Source organism: Lampris incognitus, chromosome 8, assembly GCF_029633865.1.
Source record: "Lampris incognitus isolate fLamInc1 chromosome 8, fLamInc1.hap2, whole genome shotgun sequence".
Lineage (NCBI taxonomy): Eukaryota > Metazoa > Chordata > Actinopteri > Lampriformes > Lampridae > Lampris > Lampris incognitus.
The window spans coordinates 2,144,207-2,157,955 of NC_079218.1; positions in this window are offsets into that span (position 1 = coordinate 2,144,207).

Sequence of the window (13,749 nt, forward strand, 5' to 3'; positions counted from 1 at the left end):
TTTTCTCCAAGAAGCGAGGCACAATGAAAGGGATTAAAGCCAGAGTGACTCTTAAAGCTGACAGTGGGCCCAAGTTCTGGCCACCACGTAATGTGCCTTATGCCCTTCGACCTTCAGTGGCGGCCGAACTGACACGCCTTACTGAGCTCGGTGTGATCTCCTCAGTGGAGCACAGTGACTGGGCCACACCCGTGGTGTCTGTCAACAAGAAGGATGGCACAGTGACACTCTGGCGATTTCAAGGTCACCATCAACCAAGCTCTCTGTGTGGACAAATATCCAACTCCACGTATTGAGGACCTTTTTGCTTCCCGAGCTGGAGGTCAACGCTTCAGTAAGCTAGACTTGTCAAACACTTACCTGCAGCTGGAAGTAGAGGAGAAGTCAAGGAAGCTACTGACTATCTCTACACAGAAAGGTCTGTTCTGCCACAACCGCTTACCCTCTGGCACAGCGTCAGCCCCGGCGTTATTCCAGAAGGCCATGGACCAAGTGCTCCTCGCTCGGACTACCCTTACCTTCAGAAAAAGTGGACACAAGGTGTCGTAATGGAGCAAACTGGACCAGTGCCGTACAAGGTAAATGTAGGAACACCAAGAGCACGGGAACACCATGTGGACCAGGTGCTGACACGCTCAGAGCCAGCACTTCAGTAGACTGCAGGCTCTATCCCGTGAGGATGACTAAACCACCAGTACGTCACCGAGATGAGTGAACGAACTGAACTAGTTGTGCAAAGACCTGTAGACTTTCTGAGTTTTAAGAGATATGGTTTTCAACATACAAATTATATACAGAAAGTAACATAACTCCCAGCTTTATTTCGTGTAAAAAAAGAAAAGAGTACATCTTTGTTGTGTAAAAGACAGAACATATATCCTTTGTGTTTTATTGACAACACATTTTAGTGGGGAGATGTTATGTATTGAGGTTAATGTTATGTTGTGTGTATGGCTACCACTAGGGGGCGCCCAGCAATTGATTGACTGGTTGTACCATGTTGGGTTCCTTGGTAAAGAAAGAAGAGAATGAACAAGCCACATCCGTCTGTGTAGCTCCGTGAGTGTGTGTGTGTGTGAAATGGGGAAATGGTTTGCACACAGACATTTAATGGGCAACATAACACACGACATCCGTTGCACGCTGCCCGTGTTGGGAGGCAGATCCTCCTCGCTTGGTCTCCCTGAGGTTTCGTCCTGGGTTTCTGCCTGTTAAAGGGGGTTTTGTTTTTTATGGAGGTGTTCCTTATCCGATGAGAGGGGCTAAGAGCAGGATGTTGTGTCGCTGTTAAGCCCACCGAGCGGAATGTGTAATTTGTGATATTGGGCTAAACCAGGGGTCCCCAATAGGCGGCCCGCGGGCCACGTCCGGCCCGTGACGGGTTGATTTATGGTCCGCGAGAATTTTTGGAGAAATGCCAGAAGGAATTTTTTTTTTTATTTCCCTATTTTGGTAGGGAAAAACTTTTAGTTTTTTTTTGGGAATAAAAATTTCGGCACCCGGGCTAAACTTTTGGCAACTACTGTATGTGAAATAATTAATTTCTTAGTAAAAGTAAGACTAGTAATATATCGAAAAATAGATGAAAAATCTCTGTTTGAATTATAATACCTGCAACGTATCGACAACGAAACAAACTAACGAACAACGTGCTGCTGGAGGTTGAGTGGCCCGTGGTTTTAAAAGTGGCCCGCTATGAAAAGTAATTGGGGACCCCTGGGCTAAACAGATAAAATGGACTTGACACGCCCCCTCGCGTATTCGCAGAGGCGCTTTTACCGGCCCTGATTGGCTGGCAGTCATGACGTCTGCGTCAGGGCCCTGCGCCCTATATAAGACTGACGCAACGTCACTCTGCAGTCAAGCGCCTCTTCTCGCTTCGGAAGCGGGTTAGCCGCTCTCGCCCGTGTCTAAGCTGACTAGCTAAACTGTCCTCACACCGGAGCGGAAGGACACACCTCTGTCGTCGGACGCTAGCCGCTGAGATACCGGTACGACTGCCTTCACCATAGGTAAGGTTTTTTGAGGGGTTTTTTTACTCTGGCCTGTCACCAAACAGCGGAGTATTTCTGCTTCCACAAGCTAGCTAGCACGTTGAATTGGCTACTTCGAGCGAGCTAACGAGCCCGGCAACCTGCGGTCACCTACCGGCAACCTGCGGTCACCTCCGCTGCGCGCCCGCCGTTGGAGCTAGCTAACGAGATTCTCACTGCAGATCATTGTTTCCCCTTTAGCACGCCAGCTAACTGGATACAGCTGCCAAGCTGCTTCCCACCGTGGAGCAAAGCGACCCCGCCCGCCTGTGCACCTGCGGAAGCGAAACACACCTACCACGTCTGCTCCGCGTGTCTTGGGCTGGAACACCCCCGAGCCGCTCGCTGTCAACAACCCCGGCTCGTGCGCTCACTGCGCCCGCTTCACGGCTAAAGGCCTCCGCCGAAGACTAGTCCGCCAGGCTAGCATCTCGGATAAGGACCCTATTCTTACCGGCCCCACCCCCGAGGAACCCCATCTCGGTGTGCCCCCCCCCTTTTTCCTCCCCAATTGTACTCGACCAATTACCCCACTCTTCTGAGCCGTCCCGGTCTCTGCTCCACCCCCTCTGCCGATCCGGGGAGGGCTGCAGACTACCACATGCCTCCTCCCATACATGTGGAGTCACCAGCCGCTTCTTTTCACCTGACAGTGAGGAGTTTCACCAGGGGGACATAGCACGTGGGAGGATCACGCTATTCCCCCCAGCCCCCCCCCCGAAAAGGCAGCCCGACCGACCGACCAAAGGAGGCGCTAGTGCAGCGACCAGGACACACCCACATCCGGCTTCCCACCTGCAGACACGGCCAATTGACCTTTCGCAAAGTACCGCCCCAGAACGGTGCTGGTCCAATCCTCCCTTAGCAACGGTCCGTCAAGCTTTCAAACACACAGCAAAATGCTGAAACGGTGGACTTATGGGATCTGCAGACCGGATACTAGATATGTGAAAAGTCTGGAGGGGTGTAATTTTCTTTCCCTTCCCCAAACCCACAATGCAAGAAGCGCAATGTGGGCAATAGATTTGGCAGTATAGCAGACCCCCCCCCCATGGCCAGCTTCATCCATCCAGAATCAACACAAATACCTGTCTGCTCCAAGCTAAGCTAGCTACTAGCTATTATTGATAGCTAATACAGCTAACGTATTATTACTGTTACTGTTACCCACACAATGCGCTGATTTCTTCCTTCATGTTTTGGTGTTTTCCGGCTACTTCCGGGATAGTTCTGAAATGCATGACGGGCAGTAACTAAATCAAATCAATTTTATTTGTATAGCCCAATATCACAAATTACAAATGTGCCTCAGTGGGCTTAACAGCAGCACATCCTGTCCTTAGACCCTCTCATCGGATAAGGAACAACTCCCTAAAAACCCTTTAACAGGGAGAAAAACTAGGAAGAAACCTCAGGGAGAGCAGCAGAGGAGGATCTCTCTCCCAAGACGGACAGCGTGCAATGGATGTTGTGTTCACGCAATTTACATAATACAACATTGAAAGAGGATAAGAGAATTATAATGGACATAAAATATATGAAGAACATGATGCACAGGATGCCAAGCAGTGTCCACATGCCAACGGAGCAGTCCAGGACCCAAGCCACGCGACCAGCATCATCATGTAATAAAAAAAAAACTTATGTGAGGAGAGGAAGGGCCGGCAGCATCCAAATGACGACCACCATCACCACGGAGACCGGGGAGGAGAACCGACTGCACAGGCATGCAAGAGAGACTCACATGACACCATTCACACACAGAAAAAGAGAAAGGAGAAGACATCATTCAGAGAGAGAGAAAAGACATGTTAGAGAAGAGAACAGTTTGCAATAGTCATTAGCCATAATCAATTAAGTTATCAATTAGTCATAATCTATACTCTGTAATCTATACTCGATAATCTCGTCGGCAGAACAGTGGTTGGTAAATTCATTGAGACAGAAAATCAACCCGCCATCCAGTACAGATTGTGAAGCACTCAACTTAAAGGCAACTAATTGTAAACTAAGGCAAAAAGATGAGTTTTAAGTTTGGATTTAAAGACTCAACAAACTCTGATGGTCTGATGGCAGCAGGCAGGTTATTCCACAAGAACGGGGCCCGATAGGAAAAGGCCCTGCTGCCACCAGCTGACTTCTTTTTAACTTTGGATCACACAGGAGCCCTGGATTTTGAGAACGAAGTGCTCGAGATGACATGTAAGGTTTAAGGAGATCAGACAGGTAGGATGGGGGAAGCCCATTTAGGATTTTATAAGTCAGCAGAAGCACCTTGTATTCTGATCTAACATGGATAGGAAGCCAATGAAGGGAGGCAAGAATTGGTGTAATATGGTCAAATTTCCTAGTTTTAGTTAGGATTCTAGCCGCAGCATTCTGAACCATCTGAAGACTTTTAGTACTAGAATGTGGCAGACCTTAGAACAGAACATTACAGTAATCAAGTCTGGATGAAACAAATGCATGTATTAGAGTCTCTGCGTCAGCCATGGAGAGAAAAGACCGAATTTTAGCTATGTTACGTAGGTGAAAAAAGGCAGTCTTGGTAATTTCTTTAATGTGCTTATCAAAGGAAAGGCTGGGATCAAACATAACACCAAGATTTTTGGCTGCCACACTTTGTGAAACCACAGAGTTGTCGATTGTTAACGTTACTTGATCAAATTGGTGTCTGTGTCTAGCAGGGCCAATGACCAGCATCCCGGTTTTATCTGAATTTAAAAGCAGAAAGTTAAGTGACATCCAGTTTTTCACAGTAGCCAAGCAGGCCTCTAAGTTAGTGATTTGAGTATGATCATCAGCCCTTATAGGCACATACAACTGAGTATCATGAGCATAGCAATGTAAATTTATTCCATAACTGCGTATAATTTGGCCAAGAGGTGTAATGTAAAGAGAGAAAAGTAGAGGGCCAAGAACTGAGCCCTGAGGCAAACCATATTTAATGTCAGAAAATGTTGATATAATATTATTATAGCAGACACAATGTGTTCTTCCAGATAAGTAGGACTTAAGCCAAGAGAGAGCTAAGCCTAACTAAGGGGGGCGGGACTTTACAAAAGGTCAATTGTGTCTGTAGGGACGCCTGACCAAGCCGGAGGTAACACGGGGATTTGAACCGGCCATCCCCATGTTGGTAGGAAAAGGAATAGACCGCTACACTACCCGGACGCCCCCTTCATCTCGGCGTGGTTGAGGAGGACGGAGAATCAGAGGGCGAAGATGCTCTGATGTCGAAGGAGGACGACGAGGATAGTTGTTCCTTCGTTCCCCCGGCACAGACTCCCAGCTCTCCATGCCTGTCTGCTGCTAAAGGCGAGGGTGAGGCTGCACAGCCTCCACCTAGCACTGACATGCACGACGTGTGTAAACACGCCGCGGAGAGACTGGGAAGTCCACTGTCGTTGCGGAGGCTCCCCGGTCCCGCTACGAAGGGAAGAAATTGCCCCAGGCCAAGCGGACTGCGAGACAGCTTCTCCCGGTGCCCTCCCTGGGGTGAAACAGCCCAGGGCAGCCTTTCCGAGTCTCCCGATACCTTACACGTATTAGAAGAGACCCCTTAGCTTTTTTGTTTGTTTGTTTGTTGTTGTTTTTTTGTTTACTTCTTATTTTGCGTAGGTTGTAATTGTGTTTGCACTGTGTGCTCAGTTCTCCTATACATGATGCATCATTTTGGAAAAAAAATAAAATAACAAACGCTGTCCCGAGTCTCAGTTCGCGCATGCGTAGTAGCACCCATGTGTAGCGACCAGTCAGCCGCCAAAGGGCAGCGTCGTACACTTAAAAGAGGTTCCCAGAGATCGTATCAGATCGTATCAGACAGAGCTTCACTCTCCTCAATCTTCACAGATATCCATCCATCCATTATCCAAACCGCTTATCCTGCTGTCAGTGTCGCGGGCATGCTGGGGCCTTTCCCAGCAGTCATTGGGTGGCAGGCGGGGAGACACCCTGGGCAGGCCGCCGGGCCATCACATTTCTTCGCAGATAGAGAGTCGGAAAACATGTACGGCGTCAAAATGGGCGTTGACGACACTAGCCAGGGGCTACAGACTTCAATTCGCCACAGCGCCTCCTCTTTTCAATGGCTTCATGCTTCCCGTGTTCAGGGAGAGCCAGCCCGGGTGTTACAGGCGACTCCACCTGAAGCTCAATCTGGACAAGACAGAGCTGATGTTCCTCCCAGGGAAAAGTTGCCCGCACCGAGACCTGGCCATCACCATTGACAACACCGTGGCGACGCCAACTCGGACTGTGAGGAATCTGGGTGTGATCCTGGACGACCAACTGTCGTTTGCTGCAAAAGTTGCATCGGTTGCTCGCTCCTGCAGATTTCTCCTCTATAACATCAGGAGGATTCACCCATTCCTCACCGACAAGACGGCACAGGTGCTCATCCAGGCTCTGGTCATCTCCTGGCTGGACTGCGGCAACTCCCTCCTTGCTGGCGCACCGGCGTCGGCCATCAGACCTCTGGAGCTTGTTCAGAAAGCTGCAGCTCGTCTGGTGTTCAACCGCCCTAAGTTCTCCCACACAACTCCCCTTCTCATGTCCCTATACTGGCTCCCAGTAGCTGCTCGCATCCAGTTTAAGACTGGTGCTAGCCTACAGGGCAGTGAAAGGAACAGCTCCTTCCTATCTCCAGGCCGTGGTCAAGCCCTATACCCCTGCCTGACCACTTCGCTCTGCTGCCTCGGGACGCCTGGTTGCCCCGTCGCTCAGAGGCCCCTGCTGTCGATCGACCCGGTCACGGTTCTGTTCTGTCCTGGCCCCACAGTGGTGGAATGAACTCCCCACTGATGTCAGGAAAGTGGAGTCGCTGCCCATCTTTCAGCGCAGGTTGAAAACTCACTTCTTTAAGAACTACTACCCTTTACTTGTTCTTAGCACTTATTGTATTCACTCATTTAAAAACAAAATCACTTTCTCGCGCTTTTACTTTAGCACTGGTTTTGCTCTGAGATGCTTGTTTAGAGCGAAGATGCACTTATGACCTCTGATGACTAATAGTTCTCCTGATTTCCTACGTTAAATGATGCACTTATTGTAAGTCGCTTTGGATAAAAGCGTCGGCTAAATGACTGTAATGTAATGTGGTTCCACCACCAGCCTCTCCTCCACTGGTGCCGGTACATATAAAGCCACAGGGGCCCCCTCATATTCCTCAGGCCCTATAGCTGACAGCCCCTCAGCAACCACAACCAGCACTTAACCTACAGCCTCCTCAATCGCCTCCTGGCCTCCAGTCAGACTCCGTGCTAGGCCATGCTCCGGGCCAAACTCTGGGTGCCTCCGCGGCTGCATTGGAGGGGCCACAGCCAGGGGTTGAGGAGGGCCGACTAGTACGAGCCCTGCCTTGCTTACTTAAAGGACTATGTCACAGAGTTCCATGCGTAGGCCTCAAGGGCATTCTACTTATAGTTGTTCAGCAGCCCTGATAAGGATTCAGTTATGCACAGCTTCCGTGCTCTTTCGGGGGAAGATGGAAATTTTGTGTGTACACTGCGACAACTACTTGGGTTTTTTTTGGGTGGGGGTGCGCATGCATTGTGAGAATGTGTGGCAACTAGTCTTCCTGTGATGGATGACTGATGATTTGCGCAATGATTAAAGTGAGGAAGACTTGCATATCATCAACCCCGCTCTCTCGTCCGAGACCACCTACTACCAGTGGCAAGACTAGCGAGACGACTGGCAATCGAGACGGATGCAGATTTTTCCTCAGGGTTTCTTCCCAAAGTCTTTCCCGTAGACGAGTATACCCGCAAGGCAGCGGAGGTTTGAAATCAGAGTTGTCCTCCTCCTAGATGAACTGCCCAACAGGCTAACGAGCTTTATCTACCCGGGTTTGAAATCGGAGTTGTCCTTCTAGATTGGCTGCCAACCAAGGCTAACGAGTGCAATCGACCCACCCGGTTATACTGCTGGGAACCCGGTCGCACCCGCAGCAGACTTTGTGAAAACAGGAGGTACCATGAGAAGGTGCTGCTGCGGACACATTTGCGTAGGAGTGGCCATATGCTACGTCCTGATGGACCCACGGCAATTACTACACCAGGAAGGAAGAGGCCACCGCACCGCTTGGCATTTTGGCAAGTAGAACATCTGGCCCAATACTCGCCACCTCCTCAACAAGTCCATGTAATAGATTAAACCTGCCATATGCAACCACTCGCATCAGACATGTTCGTTAGTTGTCTACATCAGTGGTTCTCAACCTTTTTGGGGTCCTGGACCCCCTGCGTATTTTTGATCTACCCTGAGGACCCCTCCACCTGATCTTGGGGGAGGGGGGTTGCAATTTGATAGAAACAGTAGAAACTGCATTTTAAATTGCATTATAGCATTTATTCACTCTTTGGGGCAAAAATAAGAGCTTTCAGTTGTAACTTAGATATAGTTAACAAAACAGAATTCTTATGCAGTAACTTTCAGATATATGTAACTGTAAGGTAGTAATGTTAATCCGCCACAGGATGGCCCTGTTACGCTGTATGTTCCTCTGGGAATGCCGCAAATGGCGATGTTTGTCCCTTTTGCAACACCGTACCCCTAGTTCTTGTCCCGGGCAAAAGGCTACGTTGATCACATGTTTTTTTGTTTCTTCTGCCGGAAGGTGAGCAGTGTTGCTGGCGGTCTGCATTATCATAAAAATATTGATTTATATCGCACATATTGTCTAACTGTTTATTCTGTGGTGTTAATAGACAAGTTTGCTTATAACCTAGTTAAAGTTGGATGTCGAACATTGTATTTGGCAAGAGAAATGTGACAAAGTGTTGGCTAGCCTGTTGAGCATTAGCATAGCATATAACGCAGGATGCAGTATTATTTGAGCAGATTATCCATGGTTTTTTGTTTAATTTTATGGGTACTAAGTGCCTTATTTAATTTAAAATGGATGACATTTGCTGTGGTTTTGCCGTAAGGTAGCATTTTGATATGAGATGTGTTTATTTGCACTTTTTATTTTAATTTTATTGAGAAAGAGAAATGTGTTTTTTTTTGTTTCTTCTGCCGGAAGCTGAGAGTATGATGAGGCCAGCGGCCAGCTGATTGATGAGAGGTGAAGTGTAAGCGAGTGCCAGTAAAGTGTCCAGGTCTCAGACACGATCCCAAGCCTCCGCCTCCTTCCTTTTCCACGCAAACATCATACCACAACAAACACAACGCAGAGTCCCAGGGCGTGTAGGGAGACGACGGCCGAACGCAAAGTGCGGGTTAGAGGCGGAGGCTTGGCACTTATTACCCATAAAATTAAACAAAAAAACCATGGATAATCTGCTCAAATAATACTGCATCCTGCGTTATATGCCATGCTAATGCTCAACAGGCTAGCCAACACTTTCTGTCACATTTCTCTTGCCAAATACAATGTTCGACATCAAACTTTAACGAGGTTATAAGCAAACTTGTCTATTAACACCACAGAATAAACAGTTAGACAATATGTGCGATATAAATCAATGTTCTTATGATAATGCAGACCGCCAGCAACACTGCTCACCTTCCGGCAGACAAACAAAAAAACATGTGATCAACGTAGCCTTTTGCCCGGGACAAGACTTAGGGGTACGGTGTTGCAAAAGGGACAAACATCGCCATTTGCGGCATTCCCAGGGGAACATACAGCGTAACAGTGCCACCCTGTGGCGGATTTACATTACTACCTTACATATCAAAACAGAATATGTATTCAGTAACTTTCAGATATATGTAACACTGCATAAAAATTCTGTTAACTTTTAACAATGCAAACGGGAGCGAGATCTCTTATTAAATTACACTTGTGAAACATGTAATTAGAGAAAAAAGTCCTGTTACCCTTTATAGTTTAGGTAGATAAAGGTCTCAGTCACATTTGAGTAAAATAATCCTATTTCTATAAATGTCATAGGATCTTTTTTTTAAAGATATTTTATTTCCACGGATCCCTTGCAATTACAACACGGACCACTAGGGGTCCGCGGACCCCCGGTTGAGAAACACTGGTCTACATAATGAAGAAATGAGCGTTACATCATTTGTTTCAATATATACACCCAAAGCCTTTGTTTTTGTTTTTTCAATCCCCCCCCCTTTTTTTCCCCGATTGTACTTGGCCAATTACCCCACTCTTCCGCGCTGTCCCGGTTGCTTCTCCACCCCCTCTGCCGATCTGGTGAGGACTGCAGACTACCACGTCTCCTCTGATACATGTGGAATTGCCAGCTGCTTCTTTTCACCTGACAGTGAGGTGAGCAGTTTCACCAGGGGGACGTAGCACGTGGGAGGATCACGCTATTCCCCCCAGCCCCCCCCCCTTGAACAGGCACCCCGACCAACCAGAGGAGGCGCTACTGCAGCGACCAGGATGCATACCCACATCTAGCTTCCCACCCGCACGACCAATTGTGTCTGTAGGGATGCCTGACCAAGCTGGAGGCAACGAGGGGATTCGAACTGATGATCCCTGTGTTGGTTAGGCAACAGAATGGACCACAATGCTACCCGGACACCCTAGCCTTTGTTTTTTGATACATTTACAAAACCAGATAAACTGACAGAACCCCCAAAAATGTGCATGTGACAACTCTGGGGTTGAAACCTTTTCAAAATATCCTGAAGGTATAGATGTTACCAATAGATCTAAAATGCAGGAATGGAGACAGACGATGTAATTTCTCAGTGAGGATCTTGTAGATGAATAGTTTAACACAGTTCTCTTTGGAGGCAGTGACTTATCTACAGACTGATGCAGGAGGCAGTGATGGGTATCTCTCCCTGTAATAAGCTACTTGGAGGAATTAATAAGTTTAATGTCTGTCCCAACTGGATATTAAGACTATTTATACTCAAAAACCAGAATCACATTTGTTGGCCATGTAGGTTTGCACATACGTGGAATTTGACTCTGGTTCCGTGGCTCTCTCTGTGTACTTGACATCGAATAAAAACACTACAACACAACACTCTTCAGATATATATACAAAAGGATTGACTATATACAGGTTAAAAAAGAGGTGATACAGATCCGACTATGGCCGGACTCGATGAAGCAGCAATCATTGGCAACGCTGTCTTCGGGAGGGGGGCGGAGTCGGCTTGTGTTCGTCATGTGAATGCGTCTCTGTGTGTGTCGGAAAAACAGTGGTTCGGCCTGGAGTCGCCTTGTCACGAAAGTGGGGAGGCGCTTTCCTTCGAGACTGCCGGCCGGAGAGATGCAGTTGGCGAACGCATGCAATACGAGGGTGGGTGTTTGAATTAAAATAGGGATCAATTGGCCACTAAATTGGGAGAAAAAAGGGGAAAATCAGAAATAAATTAAAAAAAAAAAAAAAAAAAGAGGTGATAAAGTGCAGTGATGCAGAGAATATATTAGATATGCTGAAATGGATGTTAGCAGGTTACTTACATACATGCCTGAGGACTGAGGTAGAAGGACATGACGGTGCGTACCAGTATACGTACATTGTACAGTACAGTATAGTATATACAAAATAGTTGGATTTATTTGACAGTGTTAAGCGTTCATTTGAATGACAGCCTGTGGAAAGAAACTTTTTATATCTGGTTGTTTTGGTATACAGAGATCTGTAGCGCCTGCCAAAGGGGAGGAGTTGGAACAGGTTGTGACCAGGGTGTGATGGGTCTGCAGTGATGTTGCCTGTCTGTATCCTGAGTCTGGAGGTGTATAAGTCCTGAATAGAGGGCAGGTTGGTACCAATGATTTTCTCTGCAGACTTGACTGTCCGTTGTAGTCTGTCCCTGTCCAGCTTGGTGCCCGATCCAAACCAGACAGTGATTGAAGTGCAGAGGACAGACTGGGTTATTGCAGTGAAGAACTGAATCAGCAGTTCCTGAGGCAGGTTGAGTTTCTTGAGCTGGCGGAGGAAGTCCATCCTCTGCTGGGCCTTTTTGATGATTGTGTCTATGTTGAATGCTCACCTTAGGTCCTAGGAGATTGTGGAACCCAGGAATCTGTAGGTTTTTACCGTAGGCACCATGCTGTTGAGTATGGTGGGGGGGCAGTGTTGGGGGACTCCTCCTTAAGTCTACTGTCATCTCCACTGTTTTGAGCATGTTCAGCTACAGGTTGTTATGGCCGCACCAGAGGGCCAGTTGACCAACCTCCTGTCTATATGCAGACTCATCACCAAGGCCAATAAGGTCAGTGATGATTGTGTGGTCTGCAAAGTTCAGGAGTTTAACAGATGGGTCTTCTGAGGTGTAGTCATTTGTATGGATGGAGAAGAGTAGAGGGGGGAGCACACATCCCTGGGGGGTGCCAGTGCTGATTGTCCAGGTGCTGGATGTGACCCCCCCCCCCCCCAGCCTCACCAGCTGTCTCCTGTCTAATCCACTGGCAGATGGGGGCTAGTACAGTGAGCTGGGTGAGTTTAGAGTGGAGGATATCTGGGACGATGGTTTTGGACACTGAGCTGAAGTCCACAAACAGGACCGTTGCATATGTCCCTGGGGAGTCGAGGTGTTAGAAGATGTAATGCAATCCCATATCGACTGCATTATCCACTGACCTGTTTGCCCGTTAGGCAAACTGCAGTGGGTCAAGCAAGGGGCCTGTGATTTCCTTCAGGTGGGCCAGCATCAGCCTCTCAAAGGGTGTCATGACCACAGACGTCTGGGCAATGGGCCTGTAGTCATTTAATCCTGTGATATGGGGATTCTTGGGGACAGGGATGATAGTGGCGCTCTTGAAGCAGGAGGGGACTTCACACAGCTCCAGTGATCTGTTGAAGATCAGTGTGAAAATGGGGGCCAGCTGGTCAGCACAGACTTTTAAGACAGGAGGGTGACACGCCATCCAGGCCTGGTGCCTTCCTGGTCTTCTGTATCTGGAAGAGCGAGCATACATCCTCAACACAGATCCTGAGTGCGGGTGGGGGTTCGGTAGGGAGGGGAGAGTGGCTGGCAGGGAGTGCAGTTGGTTGTGTGTTGTGGCTGGAAAGGGTGAGGGGTGAGAACGTTTGCTTTTCAAACCTGCAGTAAAACCAATTTAGGTAAATGACTAAGCTCCTATACATTATTTTATTTTACCTCTTATATGAAAATTTTTGGAAATGGAAAAAAAAGTTATTGCTAATTCCGATTTCGTCGCATTCTCAAGGGGATAAGGATAGAGGCTGTGATTGGGCAATGCAATGGTTGAGTAAGCTAATTAACTTGAATGTAGCAAACAACACTGGAAAGGAATTCCTCATTTCCACGCGTCTCGTGGAGAACTTCCATTCAGTAAAGCCAATCTGATGCCTCCTCTGTCTTTAGTTTGGTCACCTGTTGTCAGGTAATGAGCATGATGCAGATGAGGGGGTTGAAGGTATGCTACATCCTTATACCTGCAATATGCTACAATACCTAGATACCTTTTAGATGGATCGAGATATAGATAGATAGAGGAATGGATTTCGCGAGAATGCTACCAGACCAAAAACAAACCAAAAAAATCTGATGAAGTGGAACCCCTATTTAGATCCCTCATGTTAGAGCTGTGCTTTTGCTGAATATGGAGCTGCCAGGGAAGAGGAGAAGAGGAAGGCCAAAGAGGAGGTTTATGGATGTGGTGAGGGAGGACATGCAGGTGGCTGGTGTGACAGAGGAAGACGCAGAAGACAGGGAGAAATGGAAACGGATGATCCGCTGTGGCGCCCCCTAACGGGAGCAGCCGAAAGTAGTAGTAGTAGATGTTAGAGCTGTGCATGGTTTGAGATCTAGA